Source organism: Oculina patagonica, chromosome 10 (assembly GCF_052425735.1).
Source record: "Oculina patagonica isolate OP01 chromosome 10, crgOcupat, whole genome shotgun sequence".
In the NCBI taxonomy this organism is placed as follows: domain Eukaryota; kingdom Metazoa; phylum Cnidaria; class Anthozoa; order Scleractinia; family Oculinidae; genus Oculina; species Oculina patagonica.
Genome location: NC_135767.1, coordinates 2886146 through 2908352, shown reverse-complemented (window position 1 = coordinate 2908352; position 22207 = coordinate 2886146). Strand labels below are relative to the sequence as shown.

Below are 22207 nucleotides of genomic sequence, written 5' to 3'. Positions count from 1 at the left end.
ACAGTTAGAATATTCCTAAACAGCAATGCGCCACATATGACAGATAAAAAGTTAGAAATCACCAAAAGTTGTTTTTCCTTTAGTTTAGATCCTTCTTTCATTTTGTATCGGATTAAAACATCGTAAATTCCGGTCAGCTTCCGAAACGTGTTCACAATTTCCGTTTTTGGTATAATTTGACGCTTGTGTTCCGATTGACAATGCCGAAAACAAATGTCATTCGGAGGCAAAAATCACAAATAAAATCCGGCACCCCCACGTAAATTACATGTTTCTTGGAACATAATTAATCTTCGGCGGGTAAAACCACGAAACGTTAATTAGCAGATATATCGTGCTCGCAAGCATGAGAGGAAAGATCATCCTTCTTTTATAGTGGATGAAATGCTTAATACCGAATGTAATTGCGCATTTGCCGATTGGTGCCCAAGCTTTTTTCATTTTAAAATTTTTAAATTGACCGTCTAAACCATTCGAGACTTTGTTAAGTGTGACATAGTGCATAAAATATTTGACCTTGTTAAACACCGTGTCTTTGTAGTCATAATATAGAGCGGTATAATTTTTCACAAGTACGAGTTTTTCTCTTTTTTTTTTTCTTTATTAGAAAAGTTTTTTTCCGGTCATGGTGTTTGTAAAGATAAAGAATATCTCGGTAAAGCGTTGTACTACAATGTCTAGCTTTTTCCATCCGTTTGAAAACAAAACAAAAAAACTGGATCAGGCTTATTTGCCGGCGGTCACAAATCAATGAAATTATGCTTCTCCTGAATTTTTTTTTCAGCAACTGTCAAATTTCTCAGGCATTCACCTATCTTGTAAAAGAGTTCAATTCGACAGTACGATATACAGGGCTTGTTTGAGAAGTATGATGTGTTGACTGACGGCGAATAGTCAATAATCGCAGCCAATCACGTGGGCGGATTCGCAATAGACTACGGCCGGTTCGTTTCGATCCATATACACTATAAATTCGTTCGAAGGAGGTATACCGTCAGCATATTTTGAGTTTTGCTTCCGAAGTTATCAATATTTCACACCTCCTCTTAGCGAAGAGTCAACACGTGTGACCAGACAGATCTCAAGGCTGCGTTCTCGACAACAAAGCTTTCTTTTCTGTTTAACGTCGGCACAAGAACGGCTCCAAAGCGAAATTGTTCAATTATCGACAGGTAACCCACACGCTCCCCTGCTATAAATAATAAGATAAATTTACCTTCGTTTGGGGGTCTTTTCACACACGTTTTAGGGCCTGTTTATATGGAGGAGAGTTGTCCCTGGTAGGAGGGTTCCCTCCATCCGGCCCCCCGGGCGGGGCCCGTTCTTTTGCTGTGACTGTTTGAGAGCAGTGGCTCGGGGGCGGGTGACCCTGGGTGGAGGGTCACTCGCTTTGGGTGGGTGACCCTGGGGGCGGCCACTTTTCCATTCAGTTGGTTTTTTGCCTCGCCTCCAGGGACAGGCACATGCGGAGCATGCGCAGCTGCATCGGCCCAACATCGGTCGGCGGTTGTGTCCATGGTCTCGTCTGTCGCCTCCTGGGGCCGCCATATGATTCTCTCTCGCCGGTTTGGCCGACAGGGCCGTTTGGCTCGGTCACAGGGACCTTTCTCTTCGCTCGGTGTACGCGGGGGAGAGGGTACTCTCCCCAGGGACACTCTACTCCATTACAGGCCCTTAGAAAGGCTTTGCACCAGGACAAAGCCTTTTCATCAGGCGGCTAAAGGCGTAAGTAACTGAACACTTTAGTTATGTCTACTATTTTATATATATTAACTGTTAATCTCCTCCCCCCCCCCCTCCGGAGGGAACGTCTCGCTTTAAATTTATTTATCGCCATTGTGATCATAATGGCTTACGGCCGTGTGGGTGCCCTGTGATCTATCTGATGCGTTTGAATGTCAAACATAAAGTGCTTATCAATATGACCTGTAATAAATGCTTCAAGATAAATCGAAAATTCACTTGGGTGTCTGTGCATTTTAACAGAATTTACAGCACCTTAGCATTCTATTTTTTTTTTTTTTGCCTCATTGAATATTTTTAAATCTTTTTAGAGAGGTATTCTGCAAATACCAAACTTTAATTTTAAGAATAATTCCTTTCCTCAGAAATTAAACCCCGAAGTCATTTTTACATAGTAAGCCAGGGCGGCCCACTGAGCGAAATGGCTGGTATCCAGAGGGACCCGGGTGATAAAGGCATAATAATCGAAAGAAATACAAAAAAAAAAACGAATAATAAGAGAGAAAAGAGGCAGTGTAAGAGTTTAAGTTATACTGTTGTTCGTTTTCTTCAATAAAAATATTCGTGAAACATGATAAAAAAAAAAAAAAAAAAAAAAAAAAAAAAAAAAAAAAAAAAAAAATTTTTTTGGCCCCCCCCGGCCCGCCCGGGGATAAAAAAATTTTATATAAAAAAAAAATTTTAAAAAAAAAAAAAAAACATCACTAAAATCACAATATAATAAAATCGATAAAAATTCGCAAATTAAACTCGGAATATTTAACCGACTGTAAAAATTAGCTTTTCCATTTTCTTTGCATGTATTGTTTATAATTTCACACACATAAATTAGCTGTCATGATAAAGGGAGTCCGTTTTTTAATACATAAATTATTATTCACGATAAAAATTGACAAATTCATTAATTTTCTTCCACCGTTTAAGATTTTCCGCATTTGACACATCAACAATATTGGTTTTGTTTTATTGTCGTGCCAAGACACAATATTCAGTCTTACGTCGAAATTTTTGTTTCCAAAAGTCCAAACGATCTTGATATTACCTTTTCGCTTTGTATTGCAAACACAGTTAATTTTCCCTTGCATGTTAATGATTGAACATACATAACTGATTGGCAGTCTGACAAGTCATTTATCTAATACGCATATCATGACTCATAAGAGATATTGACTGGTGGCAATACAACAATAAAACGTTAACGTTTTTCACGTTCTTCTGTTATTTGATAACAGTTAATTTTAGAAACAGAACCTGGGAAAGGAAATCGACGTTTTGAAGCTATAAAATTCTCTGTGGGGAATATAGATTGTTGATGTGGCGTAATTGTTTTGCTCCTATTTCCATCAGTTTGCCTGCGATTCAACTATTTTGATTTAACTAGCAAGTAAGAGTGAAAAAATATATGTTTTTCTAAATTTGTTAATGCATGAAGTTCTAAAAGCTTATTGCTTTTGGCGCCCCATTATCGCAAGAAAAATAAAAAGCCATTTAAGATCGTTATGTTGACAGTGAAAAATGATTATGTTATTGCTTTTGATGCGACAAGATCTGCATAATTATTCAATTCGATATAGGATGAATAATACAGGCGCTCGATTTCTATTTAGAACATTCATTTTTTTTCTAAAGAAAAATGAAATAAAATTACACGTGGTCAAAAACCTAAAAACAAATAGCGTTTGCTGATTTCAAAAGGCGGAGAACATCTTTTTTATCAGCGGAACAGTGTGGTGAGCTGTCTTCGAAAGCAAATGGATTAATTTCCTCTTTCAAACACGGCTTTTTAGACTTGACGTCGCATAAGTAAACGCTTCCTTAGTTCACACAGTATTATGATAGCATACGCATCCACTGCGGTTTCAAAATAGTTCGCTATATATAAGCTTAAGACTGATCCATGTGAACACTCAAAAGACAAAGGAACCATTAAACATATTTCATAAAATAAAGAAAGTGTAAAACTCCATTACAGACTTACGCATATGGTGCAACAGCTTGCATTTCATTTTTTCATTATTTGCTTTTCCCATCGCCAAGTGCTACTTGTATTTCGTCGTGTACGCGCTTCTAATTGAACAAATCGACTGGCTGCTAATCCTCTTTTTGACTGGTTTTTCGATTCGAATGCTGCACATTTCTTTCGATTCGTATCGGCGTCAACCGCTGCCTAGATAGATGTCTTGAGCCGTTTCTCGGTAATGACATGTAGAAAGTTATTAATTCAAAAGAGCAGTTTCTCTTTTCAAACAAACATTTTAGTGGCTCCTGTATGAAACTAACTCCTCAGAACGGAAATTTGCCATTCCTCATTCATGGGCACTAAAGAGGGCACCGGGTATTTATACATACAGTACACATTCTCTCGAGGCTCAAAATACAAAAGATGGATTTTGTCCGTCATGTTATTTGACGTACTTTGACGGGCGTCAAATTTAATTACATTTCCGTGCGCAAAATAACATAGGGAAAACGTATAGATGATTTGCGTCTTCGGAACTGAAGTTGAACAACATTCAATTTTTTTCCGCAAACCGCCCATGCAATTTTTCTATTTCTATTTTACGCAGGTATTAAAGGAGCTACGTCACAGGATTTTTGGAGATTTTTCTAAACTGTTCTAAAATTAGCGTTAGGCAAACTTAACCCATGGAAAATATTATCTTTTAACATCTAAAGGAAGATATAATGACTTCATACTTTGGCGCGCGGAACATGGTCCGGCTCCCCCCTGCCCGCCCCCGCTGTCGTTCCCTCTGTCACGCCTCCCGCCCGCCGACCCCCGGTGATCAAGTGAAACTAGGTCACCCGCACGCGCCCCAAACAGTCCACACAACCGCACGGGCCACGACCCCACCCCACACACTCACCCATCCACCGTGCCTCACCTCTCCCACCTTACTTCTGCGCATACTTGTAACATATTCTCTTATTTTAATTTACAACTGAAGCTTCCTTTCTCGAATTAACTTGAGATGTTAATTTTCTACGTTTGTGCAGCAATTTCTCGGATTGATAAAAAATCGGCAACTGCTCTTTCATAGTATACCAAAATTTATCAATTTATTTAACAGTTTTTTTTTCATTTTTTCCTAAACAGAAAAAATTTTATCATAAAGCATGAAAAGTGTGTCGTAACATGGAACTAAGGTTCGAGAAAGTGTATTACACTTTTTGTTCTTTTTTCATGTAGAAGAAAATTGGGCAACATCGTAGTAAAATGTACATACTACCATTTTGAGCAGGTATTATACCGCAAAAACCTTCGATGGTGCAAAAAGCTTTAAGGAAATACTGTGAACATGCCATCAAGTGACTGTTGTATACATGGGCGGAAAACGAAATTGTACAGATCCGGTTAAAAATCTTACTTCCATGTAAATATTTGATGAAGGATATATTGTACAAAAGAATGTCACTGATTAAAATTTCCGGTCTTACTGCTATTTTTTAATAAAAATCCCTTCATTAAAAGTCCTGCATGTGGTCTTTTCACGGTAAAAATGACTGTCAAAGTGTCTTGTCGAGTCTTAGAATACAAATTTCAGTCATCTGAACACAACTTGAAAACTGAGACCTTTTCAACTGAGACGACCATCTAAAAATATGGTATAATCAATGATCCTATTGAAGTCTCTTTAAATTTTTAATTTTAAACTATCTTTTAGACTCAAACAGAGTGTTCTTGCGTTTTCCGTGTTCTTTCTTTAAAACAGAGATGTTAACTTATCGACCTTTAGTTTATCATGATCTGAAATCAGCATTTGAAATGTTAGCGCCGTCTGTCTGACACCATGTCAACCAAGCTATCAGCTCCTCATACCCAGCTGTTATACGTGCAGATTAAAAAAGTACAAATATACCTCCTATGCTTTTCTGTTAACCTGAACATGCTTTTCACTTTTCAACTGAACGGGAACTCCGTCATCACCTGAGAACTTTGCAGTCAATAAATGACTTTTTCATCTAATTGGTCGAGTTAAAAATGTGGAAAGCAACGAAGGAAGAAAACAAAGCTAGCAACCAGCAGGTGTTGTTGAGAAGCAAATAAAGATATAAAACGTCTTGGAAACGAATAAACAGTCACAGCTTCTCGTGCGACTCTGGATGAGTGAGTAAATTCCCCTTTCTAGTCAAAGATTAGAATTTGCTACCCTGTGAAATAGCGTTACGTCTTTTTTGTTCTCTAAAAAGTTGTTTTTTCGCCCACGCAACCTGGACATAACATTTTCATTTATTTATAATACTTGTCTGCTTACGTGGTCTTACAAAGTCTTTTTATCATCAAAGATTTTTCGACAGAAAAGAGGCAGTTATAAGCTAATCTACTTTACAACATTGAAACAAACCGCGCGCAAAACACACCTGACAAGAGAAAGAAGAAAAACTTCTTGCAAAAATTCACTGACGTTCTTCTTATCAAAAGAAACAATTGTGTTACATATTTTGTCGAAACTCACCTCTAGGACACTCAGTCAAACCACTGTTAGTTATAGAAATATACGAAAATAAATATAAATTTCTGACTAGATTTTCACAAAATTTAGCCTTGTTCAATATTTACGGGGGACAGTTATCATTATGAACTCCATTTCTTGAAAATTAGTGGAAATAAAGCTAAGGCGTAAATTAAAGCAGCTTTAGTGCAGCTCAACAAAAATCTAAAGCGCTACTAAACAAACATACCTTGCAATTGATCGGTCGCTAAAAACTGCAACCACTAAACTTGAGAAACAGTTTTTTTAACAATTTCGCTCGCCCTCTCTACAGAAATGATTCTTTTCTTCCCAAAATCGCTTCCAAAATTGATACTTTTACATCATGGTCGTGTTCTTCATCAATTACTCTTTTCGTTGAAAAGACCATTTAATCTGTTGCTCGCGTATACAAATTTGTAGATTTAATTAAATGAGACGAGCAAAATGAAAACATTATTATTGTACATTATTATTATTATCCTCCTCCTAATGTTTTTGTTCAAAGTATCTTTCCAGAAGATTAAAACAAAACTAATAATATTCATGCATAATAATCCTTTCTTGAAATGTTGCTACTGATGAAATTAATTAAATATAATCAGTGAGAGGTCCAAAATCAACGAGTTATTGTCAGGAGTTAAAACGAAAATCTTCATCGCGAATACGTGTCGAATTGTGTCAATAAAAGATAACAATTTCTTACTGAATTTTAATTTGTTATCGATTAATAAGACAAGTTGAGACGTGCTTAATCAACGGATCAAATGTCAGATTTGTATTGCTTGAAGTTTTAAAAAAAAAGAAATCCTCACCGCGTTTTGTGTCAACTTTCCTAAAGATTAGCAGATACAAAATAAAAATTCCAAAGTCACGTTTTACTGTTATAGTTTTAATCAAACATGACGAAGAAAATGCATGGATTATAATTTGTATTGCACCCAATTAAAATTCCGTCCTATCATTTTAACACTGGCTTAAGATTAAGATCATTTGATCCCCAGCTTTAAATTACAATTTTTCACTGTCATCAGCTGATGTCAAATAAATTTCATGTTCTGATGAGAAAGTTTGCAACTGACATTAGTACATTTCAGTATTTTAAATTGTAGTTACTATAATGTCTTTGTTTTTAACCAACATTGTAACATTAAAATGTTAGTTTTGACAATTTGTGAAATACGTGTTCAGTCGATAAATGTTTTGATATTGTAAGGATAAGTAAGGATAAATGTATGTTTATGACAAGTGGGAACTAAAAGGGTTAAAAAGCATATCTATCATTTTTGTGGGCTTAAGATGTACAAGTACATTAGGTTGTTTTTCATTCTAGTCGTTTGTAACGAGTTCCTGTTTTCTGAATCCACACTCTGAATTGATATTCAAATTGAGCATTTCTCGCATTAGCTTCTTTTTGCTCTTACACGTACGTGCAATTTTGATTCAGTAAACTGTAAAAATGTTTTTAACGTTCCGTGATCCGATGAGTGTATTTTCGTAATTTGCCAAATTTTTCAAGATGTTTATAGAGAATGCAACTTTCCCTGCTCAAAACAGACAATAGCTTAAAAGCTCGCCGACCATTTTAGTTCTACAAAATGAGCCAGTCGCTTTGAATATGGTTCCTTTGTTAATTTTATTATTTAAAATGTGCTTCCTTTTTAAATTGTTTGTTTTTGTTGCAGGAAAAGGGCGAATATGGCCTCTGGTTGAAAATATAAGCGAGCAGATGGCAGCAGTGACATTTTTACGAGTACTTCAAGATAACAATCTTGTACTGCTAAAAGCCCATCAGCAAGCGACGCCAACTGAACACGCTTGAAGCAAAAATAAAGCACGTTTGTTTTTGACAAAACGATTCGAAAGCTCAGTTTTTCGATAATGTGGTTTTACATCTCTGTTTCTGTTGTAAACTCAAATATCATTTCTCGTTAAACATCACTGCACTTTGAATTTTACAGATATTTTCTGTTGCTATAATTCTTTATAATCAGAACACTTTTAAGTGATGTTAATTTTCTTGCATTTGAGAACTGGTGTTGACAGCTTTCGTATATTTCATTTTGGATAAGAAACTCAAGAAAAACATTTAAACACTCGAAGTAGTAAGCTCAGATTTCGTCGAATATGAGTTGTTCGATATTGTTTATGTGAGCACAACGATTTTCATTATACACGAAACACAAAGAAAATACATCACTGAGATATTTGCGTTAAGTAAACGGGCACCCTTTGCACAAAGGAGGGTGAGGCATTTTTTTAAACTAATATGAAAACTATCCTCGAACTGTAGAGTTCACAAGCTATGGACCATAATCCCACAAACATACAAACATTTCATCTGAAGACATGAACAAAAAGTACAATTAGTTATTTCAATTTTTGAACTAATCTATAAATAACTTCATCCCTGCAAAGAAAGCATATTCAATTTTCCACACATCGCACGCACAGTACTTTAGAAGACACTGTATTTCAGTGTTAAAACAAGAAACTGCTCGCTGACCCAAATGAACAAGCGCACATTTTGTAATTTTGCGACTTTCTCGTTTAACACCAAAACAGTCGCAATAAAAGCGTAATGAGAATATCTTTACAACCGTTGCCACCTAATTTTTTAACACGCACAAAGTAAAAATTTTGAAAATATTCCCCAATTGAATGGTAAATTGCACGTAAACCATCGCTTAAGCGACGGCATCCGCAAGGAGCGTATTAGAAAAAAAAGGTTTTATTAGAAAAGACTCTTACCTTTGCTTAATGCTTGTTCTGTGTTGTTTTGTGGTTTAACTATGTAAAACCGATATTTGCTATCCTTGTTATTAAATTTGAATAATTTGCATTTTTCACGTTGCGCGACTCGCCTTTTTCTTGAACTCAATTGAAACAGCGTGAAGTCTTTGATCCGCTATCGCACATTTGATAAATAATTCCGGAAGAAAAATATAACCCTTTCGAGCGCAATAAAGTAGCCCGATTTTTTTTGTATACAAACGCCGGTCGCATAATCAACACAATTTTGCGATCGTAATTTGGCTGATAAAGTGCAAATCCATTGTGATTCCATTGGTCAATTATGTAATTAGCGTTTGAAATACAACGGGTAGTTAACATACGTAAATTATTGTATGAAAAACAGCTTCCCAATGCATTTAATGACTTACTGGGCCAAGTCTACTTAAGGGCTTACTGCATTAGTTACGCAATTTGCTTGGCAAATTTACCTTTTGTTATGGTTTCCATCAACAACGCAAGTATTTCTGTGCAAAATTATGAACAATATACGCATCTGACTATACGCATCTACGCATCTACTAACTATGCTTTTTATATTTTACTTAACGTCGCTTCCCAAGGCCTCTTTAGAACCACCTGTATTTTAATAAAGCTTCTTTGCATTTGTATGAAAAGGTGACAGGATGTTATTTAGTATAAGCCATTTTAAATTTTGCCAAAACAATATAAAAACGAGTTTTCTTTCTAAACGCTCTAGTTTCTCGAAAAATTTATTTTTAAAATTACATGCATTTTTATATGGCTCAAAAGAAGGCTAAACTTAATGTTTGATGCATACATAGGAAAATGCAAAACCTTCATTAATTAAAAGTGCCTTTGGAAAGAAAGTGTCGACCTTTAATTTATTCAATATTATAAAATTCCAACCTTTCCCTGACAGGGTTTTAGGTTTTTAATAATATGCTCCCTAAAATGCTCTATGTGCAAGTGTTCCATTGATCAAGCCTTAAAGTTGGCCATTTCGGCTAAAACGTGCAGCAACCACCGCGCGGTTAAAATATCCAACCTTCCCCTGATGGCTTTTAAGGTTTTTAATAATATATTCCCGAAAGCGCTTTCTGTGCGAGTGTCATTCATCAAGCCTTAAGGTTGTCCATTTTGACTAAAACGTGCCACGATCACCGCGCTGCCAAAATATGTAAATTATGGCTTCTGGCGGAATATTGTTTGCACGAACATTGTCACGCAGACTAGCTAGGGGACCAAAAGCTTGTTGCGCATTTTTAACACTTGGGTGGACAAGAAAACCATTCACATTCAAGGAGACCTTAAAATCTATAGAACCCCAACATTAGAAGGTTATTAATGCCTTGCTTGAATTTGAAGATAAAGTTAATAAAGTAACGCATTTTTAAACAGCGCGGAACGTGTTTGATCTTGCGTCCCTTGTCCAATTTTTTTTGAAATTTCGTATCCGCCAAAGATACCGGTACCCGTTTCAAAGGGCTGCAATTTGCTTGATGGATAATATGTGCTTTACAAAGTTGTCATCGACTAACATTTTATTTATCAACGACACAAAACCCGTTTCATCTTTCGATGCTTGTAATGTCGTCAGTCCAAAAAATTGCAGAATTAACCGTGCTAAGTCTCATCTCATTGGTACTTTAACAAGATTATTCACGCCTTACATAAGCTGTCAACAGGAAATACCACAATGTAGGACTCGAATATAAGACCGTATATAAAAAATATCCTTTAAAACTTATTTATTTGCCTAACTACCTGCAGGTGGCCTTTTCTGAATAAGGTTAAAAAAACACGAGAGCAAAACAGAAGTGATAGTGGTGCCCAGAGCAAACGTTTTTCTGAAAACGCGGGGGCCTGGGAACGTTATGTTTTTGGGGCTGCTTTCCGTTTATTCTGTTACTGTATGCAAACTGAAGTTAACTTCAAGTGAAAATATTAGATAGCCATTTGGAACGACAAAAAAATAAATTAGAAATTTCTAAATTTTTTTCATCGACAACTATAATTTTCATAACTTAAAATTTTAACTGAAGCCTAAGAAACCATACTACAATTTGAAAATAAGCAACGGAAAGTCTAACTTACTACTGTCAAATGATTAAAATTTTATCTGACAGCCTAGTAAAGGTCAAAAATTTAACTTACAGCTGAGAAAAGGCAAAAAAGTATTTGCAACTGAGAAAAGACCAAGGTTAACTTGACAACTAAGAATCCAAATGACCAACATTTTAGATGACTGCTGAAATTAAAGTGGCCAAACTTTTAACTTAAATTAGCGAGATATCGTTAATTTTTTACCTACATTTGAGAAATAGCCTTAATTTTAACTTTTATTTGTGAAATAGCCTTAATTTTAACTTGTATTTGAGAAATAGCCTAAGTTTTAACTTACAAAAAATATAAATGGCCAAAATTTTAGCTGACAGCTGTGAAATGACCAAGACTATTATTTACAACTGGGAACTGATGGCCAAGAGTTAACCTTACAACAAAGAAATGACCAAACAAAATTGGCCGACGGCTGAGAAATAACCAAAATTTTAAGCTACTACTGAGAAGAGCCTAAACTTTAGAAATAAAGCTAAGAAATAATGGTGAATTTACATTTTGGCTGTCCACTGAGAAACGACCGATATGTCAGTTGAAACTGTGATACTTGGCTACTAGAAATTGACAAACTGCAAACTTTCCACTGTTAAATGACACGATTTCTGTGAGAAGATTTAAACTTGTCTTAACCTCAATAACTAGAATGCCGACAACTCGACCAGAAAGTTTTGGGAAGAATTTTCTTTGATCACTGGAAGCCTTAAGGGTGCATTTTAGTAGGTCAAGCTCACAAAAGTTAGCTACATCATCATTGAAGGCGCGCCATTTTGTCTCATCTGTTCAGTCGATTAATAGAGTGAAAATGGCCACCAGGGTTTTAAAAGACACTTTAACCTAGTCTTGCCATAATAAGGTGAAACGATCTCACATTTGAACCTGCAGTGTAGTTAGTTATATGGACCAGCTGTCTCGAATCTCCTCAGTATCGAGTACAGCGTTCGACCTGTGTGCAGAGGGTCACCGGCCTGACTCCAGTTGGATGAGCTCCGATTTTTTTCCAGGTCGCTTTGATACTAACTGCTTAACATCTTTCTCAACATCTTACCTTTTTAAATTCTTCCATATAATTTTGCTTGACAGGCGAGAATAGAGAGAACATAGAAATATTATTTCTTTTTGGACGAGGCAACTCGACGGCAAAAAACCGACAACACACATGTACGGTGACTTCACAATATGAACAATACAGATATTCTTGGCCAATATATTTCCGCTCCAGGCGGCTTAAACATATAAAGTGACGTGTAAACGTGGCAATTCCGAGTCTCGTTTGTATGCTTCGTTTACACACAACAGCAATTACTGCAGCAGGCTTCTTACTCGTTGAATCGATTACGAAACAAGTATTTTGGTGATGATAATAAATGAAAAAAATTATCACGACGATCTCGGACATATGGCACAGTCTGACAAGAACGTTCTGTTTATTATTCCAAATAAAGAGTGTTTGTATACAGTGCTTGGAACTCTCAAACATCATCAGAATCCCTACCTGGATTTGCATAATTAACTTCTGCCAAAAAACGTCCTGTGTTGATGTTTGTAGAAGTTTTTTTTTATGTTTTGTTTATTATTCTAAATAAAGAGTGTTTTTAAACAGTGCTTGAGTAGTAATAGGGGAGTCAAATGAATAACACCTCTGAATTAACCGCTTTTATCGCAGCTGGAGTTCGTTTTTTTGGCAAGTTTTTTAATGAGTCACGGTAAATTCCCCCGACTTTGTTTACCCACGCGGAAAAAAACAAAATTTGCATACCATGTTTATGGGGGCGCATTTTTTTTTCGACAACCAATTTTTCGACAACCATTTTTAGAGAAAGGACACATCTTAATTGAGCGATCGGCAGCCAATTCTTCTCGAAGCGAGCGGCGGAATGTTAGCCGTCATGCAAGTGACATCATAAAGTATTTTTAGTGGCAATGAGTCATAATTGATATCACGTGCATTAAATCAAAAGAACAATAGTTGTGCACGTGTAAAACAATAGATTTTTCATTCCAGAGTGCTTAGAACTCAGATTTTAGCACACAGGAATGAAAACAACTTACTAACGTCTAAAAATATCATTCGGGTAAACCCCCGACACCCACGCACAAATTTGCATGCCGCTCGCGGCTTCATGTCAATTGAACATTTGCGCTTTTTAGGTACATGGCTTTCAGCAAGACCTTGTTGACCGCGAACAAAGCAAGTAAATTTGACGAGTTTGTTGAGCAACAAATTGAGCGAATGACTCAAATGTCGGGCCCACTTCGTGAAGTTGTCCGTAATATACTGGATGAGCCGATCCCTCTTGAAGTGCAAGAGCGTTTGCTGAAACCGTTGCTTTCACAAAAGTATCACCCAAAACCCCCCAGCGACTTCGTCGCAAGAAAAAGAAGGAGCAAAAAAGGAAGAACATTCAAAATGAATTTGATCCTTTTGTACCACACGAAAATCGGGTGGTAACAAATTATCAGAATGAGATTTTAAACCTTCTTGATGTCGCGGAATACGAGGGGGAGGAAAATAGTGGACGGCGTTTTATTCGATGGCGCTTCATCAGAGGTCTGGAAAAAGACCTTACACCAAACTTTATGGAAAAAATTCGAGAAAATGTAAACACAGCGTTTTATATCAGGCATGCTTACTCGTATCGGTTGCGCAACATTGATGATGATACGGTCATTGTCTACTACTTTAACAAAGGCTCACCTTGGGTTAATAAGCTTTCTGCAGCGGAAAAATGGTTGAGCGAACAGGAGACAAAACGCCTGGCTCCTGACAATGTCAAAAGACCTTCTACAAAGTGGAAGTTTGTAAGCTTTTTTAATGTTGATGTAAAGGTTGTGCTTGACCGTCAACCGCTGTTAGGTACAGGCCCCTTACCAGACTGGCTGCGCAATCTTGCGCGTGGGCGTGCGGGTCCAATGGTTGCGCTAGATACCTATCAAGATAATTTGTGTCTATGGCGTTGCATTGCTGTGCATCAAGGAGCACTCCCACATCGAAGCACAGCAGCAGCTCGTGGTCTCGCAAAGAGGTTTTTTAAACTCGCAACTGAGCCGACCGACTGTCCAAAAACATCTCTTGATGAATTAGATAAAGTTGAAAGGCATCTTAACAAAGGTTTACCTTTTTCTGATTGGCTTGGCATTCGTGTATATGAGCCAGAGGTTATCTGTACATATGTGCCTGTAAATATAAGTGGAATTGACAATGAGATGAAAGAAAAAAGAGAATTAATATGGCACCTAAAAAGAAACTCGCCTGAAAAGATAAATAATGTGCTTACAATCGGAACTTACGAAGGTCACGCTTTTGTTATAAAAGATATTGAAAAGTTGGCAAAAATCTTTTCTTGCACCCATTGCAACGCGAGATTTACAAAAGTTTGTAACCTTAAATGGCATACCCAAACTTGCAGCCAAGGAAAAACAATAATCGATTGCCCGGGCAAAAAGGGGGAGGAACCGCAGACAAGCTTTGAGAAGGCTTTCTATCCAAGCCATCAAGCTTCCAAAGAATCGCTTCGGTGGCTTGACCAAGAAGCCAAGCGGCGGAAAATTCACATTCATCACGCAATGTGTGGACACGGTGGCGAACCATGGATTGAAAAAGCTCCTGTTGATGGTTACGACCCCATTTCAAAAACAGTGTTTCAATACCACGGCTGTCACTGGCATGGGTGTTTAAAATGTTTTCCAACAGAACGTGACAAAAAAATATTTCGCTTTGACCAAACCCGAGACGACCGTTTGAAAGCAACCCTTGAACGAACAAGTTTTTTGAGACAGAAAGGTTACAACGTTGTCGAGATTTGGGCTTGTGAAGCAAAAAAAATTAACGGTAAATCTTTGCAAACTTTTACAAAAACTTACCCACATGCAATATTTTTCGATTTTGAGTCGTATGGAGACAAAAAGCAGAGGCATGAGCCAACAGAAATGTTTACAATAGAAAACGAGCACGTTCCTATTTCTGTTAGCTTGGGCGACACGTTAAACAGAGAACCAACACATATCTGTGAAAAAACCCCGAGTTGCTTGTTCGAAAATTCATTACAGAGCTTAGGTTTCGAGCGAAAATTATCCGCGCGGAAGTAAGAGCTGCATTTATGCCTGACTTAGAAACTTTCTTTATGCTTCCAAAAGCTCAAAAGAAAAAAATCGACGAATGGTGTAGCTAGGTTCCTGTGGTTGGTTTTAACTCAGGCACTTACGACCTTAACCTTATAAAAAAACATTTTGTTGAGAAGCTTGCTGAAATAACAGACAAAGTCCGGGTCGCAAAAAACGGAAACAAAACAATGTTTTTGCTTACCCCAGAATTCCGTTTTCTTGACATTATAAACTACCTTGGGCCAGGTACGAGCTATGAAAAGTGGGTGAAGGCCTACGGCTGCGAATTAAAAAAATCTTGGTTTCCCTACGAGTGGTTTGACTCGTCTGAAAAGCTGGACTACCCAGGCTTGCCTGACTACCAGGCATGGTTTTCAAAACTAAAAAACGCTTTTGTACTTACAAAGGCAGAGTTAGAAGTGTGTAATAGAATCTTTGAAGAAAAGAAAATGAAAACATTTGCAGACTGGCTGCGCTATTACAACAACCTTGATGTTGCACCAGGCCTGGAAGCGTTAGAAAAGATGAAAGCCTTTTATACAGAAAAGGGTATCGACATTTTTAAAGATGCCGTAAGCATTCCAGGTGTTAGCTTGCATTACCTGATGCGAGGATCGATCGAGAGAGGAGCAGATTTGTATTCTCCGAGTAAAGAGGCTTATGATATGTTGAAAGGGGCGGTCGTTGGAGGGCCAAGCATTGTTTTTACAAGATACCACGAAGCTTTTGTTTCAAAGATAAGAGACCACCAGATTGAAAACCCGAAGCTTTGTAAAAACATAGTTGGTTACGACGCAAACGCTCTTTATTTATCAACAATGTTAGAAGAAATGCCTTGCGGAAATGAAGAAGTCCTCCACTTTTTTGGACATGAAGAAGAAGAGGCTGTTTTACTTACAAGAGACCTGAAAGGCGCTCGGAGCTGGTTTGGCTTTGCTGAAGTGGATATTGAGATTCCAGAAAAATTATGGAAAAAGTTTGAAGAGATGCCGCCTTTCTTTTATAACAAAGAGGTACCAGGTGAAGCCGTTCCAAACCACATGCTTGAATACTTGCAAAAAACAAAAAGAAATCGAGGTGACGGAAAAAAGTTAGTCGGTGCTCTTTCTGCCAAAATGATTCTTTTGTATGCACCACTTTTGCGCTGGTATGTAAAACACGGAGCAGTGATAAAAGCTGTTTACCGGAGGATTAACTACCAACCGAAAAAGATCTTCCCATGGTTTGTGGAACAAGTGACAGAGGCGCGGAGAACAGGCGATGTTGATAAGAGCAAGGCCTTGCTGGCTGACGTGTTTAAGCTGTTAGGAAACAGTGCTTAGGGGAAGCTGATCGAGGCTCTAGAAAGGCAAACAAACGTAATTTATACAAAAGACGAAAAAGTGGTTGACCGAGCCCTGCGAAGCGCGTATTTCAGCGACTTAGATGAAATCGGGCAAGCGTACGAGTTGGAAAGCCGCAAGCCCCGGATAACTATTAGCAGGCCTTTTCAAGTTGGGATCGCGGTTTACCAGTTAGCAAAGCTGCGCATGCTCAAGTTTTACTATGACTTTTTAGACAAGTATTTTGATCGAAAAGACTTTGAGCTCATTCAGATGGACACAGACAGCTGTTACATGGGTATTTCGGCACAAAAGCTTGAAGACATTGTAAAACCCTCGCTGAAACTTGAATTCGAGTCCCAAAAAAAACAATGGCTGGCTTGGGACAAGTGGAGCGGCCGCACCCCTGGTCTCTTTAAGCTTGAGTGTACGGGCAGCCGGATGATTGCGCTTTGCTCAAAGTGTTATTTCATCGAGGAACAAGAGGGTGAAAAAAAGAAGTTTAGCACCAAGGGTATGTCAAAGACGCAAAACGAAGTAACTTGGCAGCGTTTCAAGGCAGCTCTTGAAGGCAGCGTTGATAAAGCAAATAACAGAGGCTTCCGTATGAAGGAAGGAAAAATGGTAACTTACGAGCAGGAAAAACTGGGTTTGAGCGCCTATTACGACAAACGTTGGGTGCTTGAAGATGGAATACATACCGAACCGATTGAATATCACCTTTAGCTGGCATTGACTGGTGGAAGGGAGGTATCAGGAGGTACGACGAGCAGCTCCTCGCGCACAAGGCCGCGCTTGGGGCCGTCTTGCAAGTAATACAAAACAGGTTCGTTCGGTTTCATTACAGCTCTTTCAAGCGAAAAGACTTTCAAAGACCAGATTGGATCGGTGGCGCGTTTTCCGCCCCCTTCCAACTCACCCGGCTGGTACAAATATCTTACATTCACGGAGGAGGGGAGCTTTTTTTCGCTCTTACCAACAGGCCTCAAATAAGGAGTCGACGGCTTGGCAGCAACGGCTTTTAATTTAATAGCTTCTGAGGGTTTTTTGCCCGTCAGCCGTGTAACTTCGTCGTTCAGAGCGGCAATAACTTCGGGTAGCCTCTTAACCCACGCTGTCGACCGCTGGCCAGATGGCAGGGTCAACTCGACACTGTACTGATAACCAAACAGGCGCTCTGCCAGTGTGCGGTTGAAACGTTCAACAATGGCCTGATCTCTGTGAATGTTAACACGCCCGCGTCGAATAGCTGTTTTTCGATTTTCCATTTCTTTGGTAACAGCGCCCATGAATTCGCGCCCGGGGTCAACTTGCAGCATCTGTGGCCATTTCAGTGCACTACGCCTGTAAATTGCCTGAAAACCTTTTGCAACCTCAGTTGAATCTTTGGAGGTCAAAGGCTCGGCCTCTTTGTAACGGCTGGCAACGTCAACAACAGTCAACGCGTATTTGTAAACTTTTCGCCCTCGCGGCAATCTGTCATGAGGAAGAAAAAGAAGGTCCGCCTGGTGGACCGCGTTAGGAGTAGAAACATCGAATTTTGGGCGAGGAACGTATCGTGGTGCTGGAAGGTAAATTTGCCAAAAAGCTTGCTTGGTAAGCCATTCTTTTGCAACAACTTGAGAAACCTTTGCGGCTTCAGCTAATTTTTTTATCGCAGAAATACCTTTCCAGTAGCCCTGAGGGCTGTAGTAACGTGACTCCAATTTATTATTTTCCATTTGAACTTAAAAGACTTAATATAACATGGAAGAAAAAAAATATTTTGGCGAGGACCCTTCTTTCCTTGCAGGCTTTAGTGATAATATGATCACGATTTATTATAACTTTGTTGAATCTTTAAGACTCAAGTGGCTAAAAGACAAAAAAAAATTTGGCGATGACCCTTATGGTCTGGGCGTTAAATTAACAAAAAAAGATATCCAAAATTTCTTTTTGGTTTTTGTTGCGAAAAAGAAAACTTTTGAACCAATTGTTTTTCAAGAATGCCAAGATTTCAAAGAACAGGAAGAGACAGAAAAAAGATCGATTCCGCCGGTGGCGAACTTGTCATATTTGAAAACAGTTTTGAAAAAAAACGGCATTTCTTGGCAGGATTTTGAGCCGGCAAGGCTGCGTTCTTTGGCAAATGTGTTAAAAGAATACAAAAGGCATGCAAAAAACGTTAACTACGTCTGTTTTTTGTATTTTTATTTCAAAAAGCTACCCGATTCTTGGCCAAAAAAAGAAGAAATAATCGAAAAGCTGGCAAAAAACCTGACGAAAAGTAAAAAAACGAAAAAAGCTGCCGAGAAAAGTTTTCAAGATTGGTGGGAGCGCGCGCCGTCAGTGTGATTTGAGTAACGCAGTTTCGTTTTTTTCGTAGAGAAGGCACTGTACTTTCCGACGATCTCTTGATATTCGTCGTCAGAAATTTTGCCGTATTCCAAGGCGGCTGACGTGAGAGAGTTGATTGCTAATAGAGTTTCTTCAGCAAGTAAAAGTATTTTTTTGTGTTTTTTTGCTTTTTGCAAGAAAAACTTGACAGTTACGCTCAAAGAAGTTGCCGCGAGAGAAAGAACGGTTGCTGTCGCAATCAAAGGCCCTCCAACGACAATGCCAACAGCGGAAAGAGAAGCCGCGAGACCGGAGCCAGAAAGAATCGTCGCGGCACCGCCCGTTAAAGCGCAAGCTGTCTGACAGCGAGTATGCCAGCGCTTGAATTTGGCGGAAGTCTTTTCGTAGTGGGCCTGCTGATTTTCCAAGGTCAGTTTCATTGCCTTGATTTCGGCTCGTCTGTATTGGGTAGCGGTCGCCATTATACTTGAGGGCAAAAATTTTCAGATTTAATCGCAATAATGGTTAACCCATTTTCCTGTTTTTTTGTTATAAACTGTGGCTGAGCAAGAAGGGTCTTGGTTTTCTGAAGGGTGAGTCCAAAACTTTTTGCTGAACAAACCTGTTTTGGTGTTAAAAGCGCCCTTGGCTATGTCTCCTGACCAATATTTTTCAAGAAGTTTTTTATCTCCGCCAACGGCTCCTGTAATCATCATAGCAAGATCTTGCGCCTGCTGAAAACCAGGAATTTTTTCTCCGATTTTTTTGTTTACGGTTTCTCCAACCCCTAAGCCAACCTTCTGCTTTGATGCAATTACGTTTCTTGCCAAAGTGTGCCCCCACTGGCGCTTGTTTTTGGGAACTGCGTCAAGCGCTTTTACCATTTTTTTGTCTGCAGCGTGTTTACAACTTTTTTCATCTTTTTTACCAGCACAGACAGCGTAATCGACGTCGTGTTGCATTGCGACCGCGTCTGTCGCCCCCGTCGGTTGCTGTTTGATTTTCAAAATCTTTCCGGTTTTAGGGTCGTATGTTAGCTGCTTTTCAAGAGGATTATAGGGCCCAGTGTAATTGTGTCCTGGAAGTGTCCACCCTTTTTTTGGTTTCGGAAGCTTGCCGATTGCTTTGTGAATGTCAATTCCAGCACCTTGAGTTTTGACGAACCTCGTCTTTGTGATACCGCAACTGGCGCATTTGACTTTCAACATTTTTCGGCCGTTTTTTGTGGTTTCCACCCTTTCGCTTCCCGGCACATTGGGAGTGAACTGCCTTTCCTTTACGCAATACACCTCCATTCTATACTTGATGCAAAAAATACCTTTTGACCACAGCCTCGTTTTTCAACAAATCGTCAGAAAACATTTCAAGAATTTTTTCGAACGACCTTCCTTTGTTTCGTTCGTTTAAAAAAAGCAAACAGTAGTAGCCACAGCGTACGCTTTGTTCCCACTGAAGCTGGTTGTCGTTTCGCAAAAAGCTCTTTTTTCCCTTAAGAACAAGATCATTTTCCCATTCCGTGGGGGGCGGCAAACCGAAAGAGTCAAAGTACTCGTAGCTTTCTCTTTCTTTAAAGCAACATACCCAATGGGTGCCGGGGCCACCCAAGTCGCCCAGGTTAATTATGCAAGGGGAGTGATTTTTTGGTAAAAATTCGTTTCTTGAAAAAACGCCTTTTATCGGTATTTTTAGATAATCGCACCAGGCAAGCAGGTCAAAATCAGTTAAAGGAACGTCCTCAAAATTCATTTTTTTTCTCCCCAAGTTCCAATAAATGGGGGCGGCCGCCGCATCACGTCTGCAGGACGGACCCTCATGCCATTGCCACCTTTTGGTTTTACCTGCAACCCTTTACCAAGAACCGCGGCCTTGACAAGCTTGAGTGAGTTTCTGATCTGTGTTTTGCTCATTTTCAGATCTACGCCCCTTTGGTCGCTAACGGCTTGCTTTATTTTTTTGATTTGACGAGCTGTTAGATGTAAAGTGTTTCCATCCCCCCCTGCAATGTCTTCGTACTTCAGCCTTAGTGTAATCGCCGTTTTGTTCGAAAACGCCTTGGCAAGGCTTTCTTTTTGTCCATCAGAAAGCACAACCTTACGCGGGTAGTAAGAAGTCATCTTGTATATATTTTGTGAAAAAAATTTAAACCACAACCAGTTCGTTACCCACCTCCCTCAGAACCATTTCGCTTTCGTACAGAATAGCGGCGAATATCGTGTAATCCTGGGCATTTGCTGCTTCATTAAGTCTGTAGTGAAAAACCATCTGCTTTGGATCGTTTGTCAAGTTATTTTTGTTTTCTCGAAGGTCGAAGTAAAGAAAAGGGTAAAGTGTGCTAAAGTTGCTTGTTTGCAGCTGAACTCCTGTATTGTAATCATTTTTTCGGTAACGGTAATTCATTACGTCGTTGAGGATTCGCAGCTTGAAATTTTCGTCATACTCCAGATCAGGATAAAACTGGGATTCACCGTACTCCAGCCTGCAAGTGGCGAGCTTTGCTGAGTCATCTCCGTCAACGTCAAAAGTGTCAAAAAAGTACGGGTTCTGGGTAAGAGCGTTTACTTTTCGGGTCTGCTGGATGAAGATGAAGACGTGCTTTGCGTCTTTAATTCCAGGATTTATCTGCCAAGTTCCGAAAGCATCACGTCGGCTGCTGCTGGGCTGCACCATTTCTCTCATGTAAGTCCACTTTCTTGGTTTTAAAAAGTCTTCATTCGCAAGCACTTGCCCTTCGCTCGTGAACCGAAGCATTGGAACCCACAGCTCAAGGGTTCTTACAACAATTCGCCTGTTTGTGCCGTCGTTCTGCCAAATCATTTCTGCGTCAGACTGAAGTTCTATTTCAAGCTCAAGCTTCATTGGTGGCAATAGCTTGTCACTGAGCTCTTCAAAAAAAGAGTACCTGTTCAGAGGAATAATAGTGTTGACCGTTGCACCCGCGTGGGCTAACAACCCCCTTTGTCGAATTCCAAGGTTTGTTGCAGCATCTGTTGTAACATTACTGTCATCCGTGTCAAGATACCAAAACTGGCTTTTTGCCACACTTCTGGAGAAGTCATCAGAATAATCCAACAAGTTTTTGATAAATATCAGCTTGTGAATGTTGTCAACGTTATAGAGAGGTTTTCCCCCAGATTTTACCACAAGTTTATTTAACAAAGAAAAAGATCCATTGATAGGAGCGGAACGAGTGTCTCCTGCAACCGCTGCCCCATCTGCGGTCGCTTCAAAAGTAAAATCTGCTCGAATGTAAGCGTTGTACCAGTCGTACCAGTTGTTTCTGTTGGTTACAGAAAATTTGTAGCCAGTTTTTGTCTGGTGCTGAGCGTTTCCTGGAAGGGTGATTGGCGTGGAAAGACCAATCCGCACAAACTCAGTTTT

General features: G+C 39.0%; 1 protein-coding gene across 5 annotated transcripts in view; it reads right to left on the bottom strand.

Annotated features, from left to right (window-relative positions):
• LOC144628167 (potassium voltage-gated channel protein Shal-like) overlaps positions 1 to 22207 on the bottom strand; it is a 42800-nt gene that overhangs the window by 6910 nt on the left and 13683 nt on the right. The window contains exon 1 of one of the 5 annotated variants that reach the window (XM_078486235.1): positions 12136 to 12404. The exons of 2 other annotated variants lie outside the window; for them this stretch is intronic. The gene's annotated coding sequence lies outside the window, so the exon portion shown is untranslated. Of the gene's footprint in view, positions 1 to 3721; positions 3847 to 8966; positions 8996 to 12135; positions 12405 to 22207 lie in introns of those variants that run through there. 2 more of the 5 variants (XM_078486233.1, XM_078486232.1) reach the window with 2 other exon arrangements.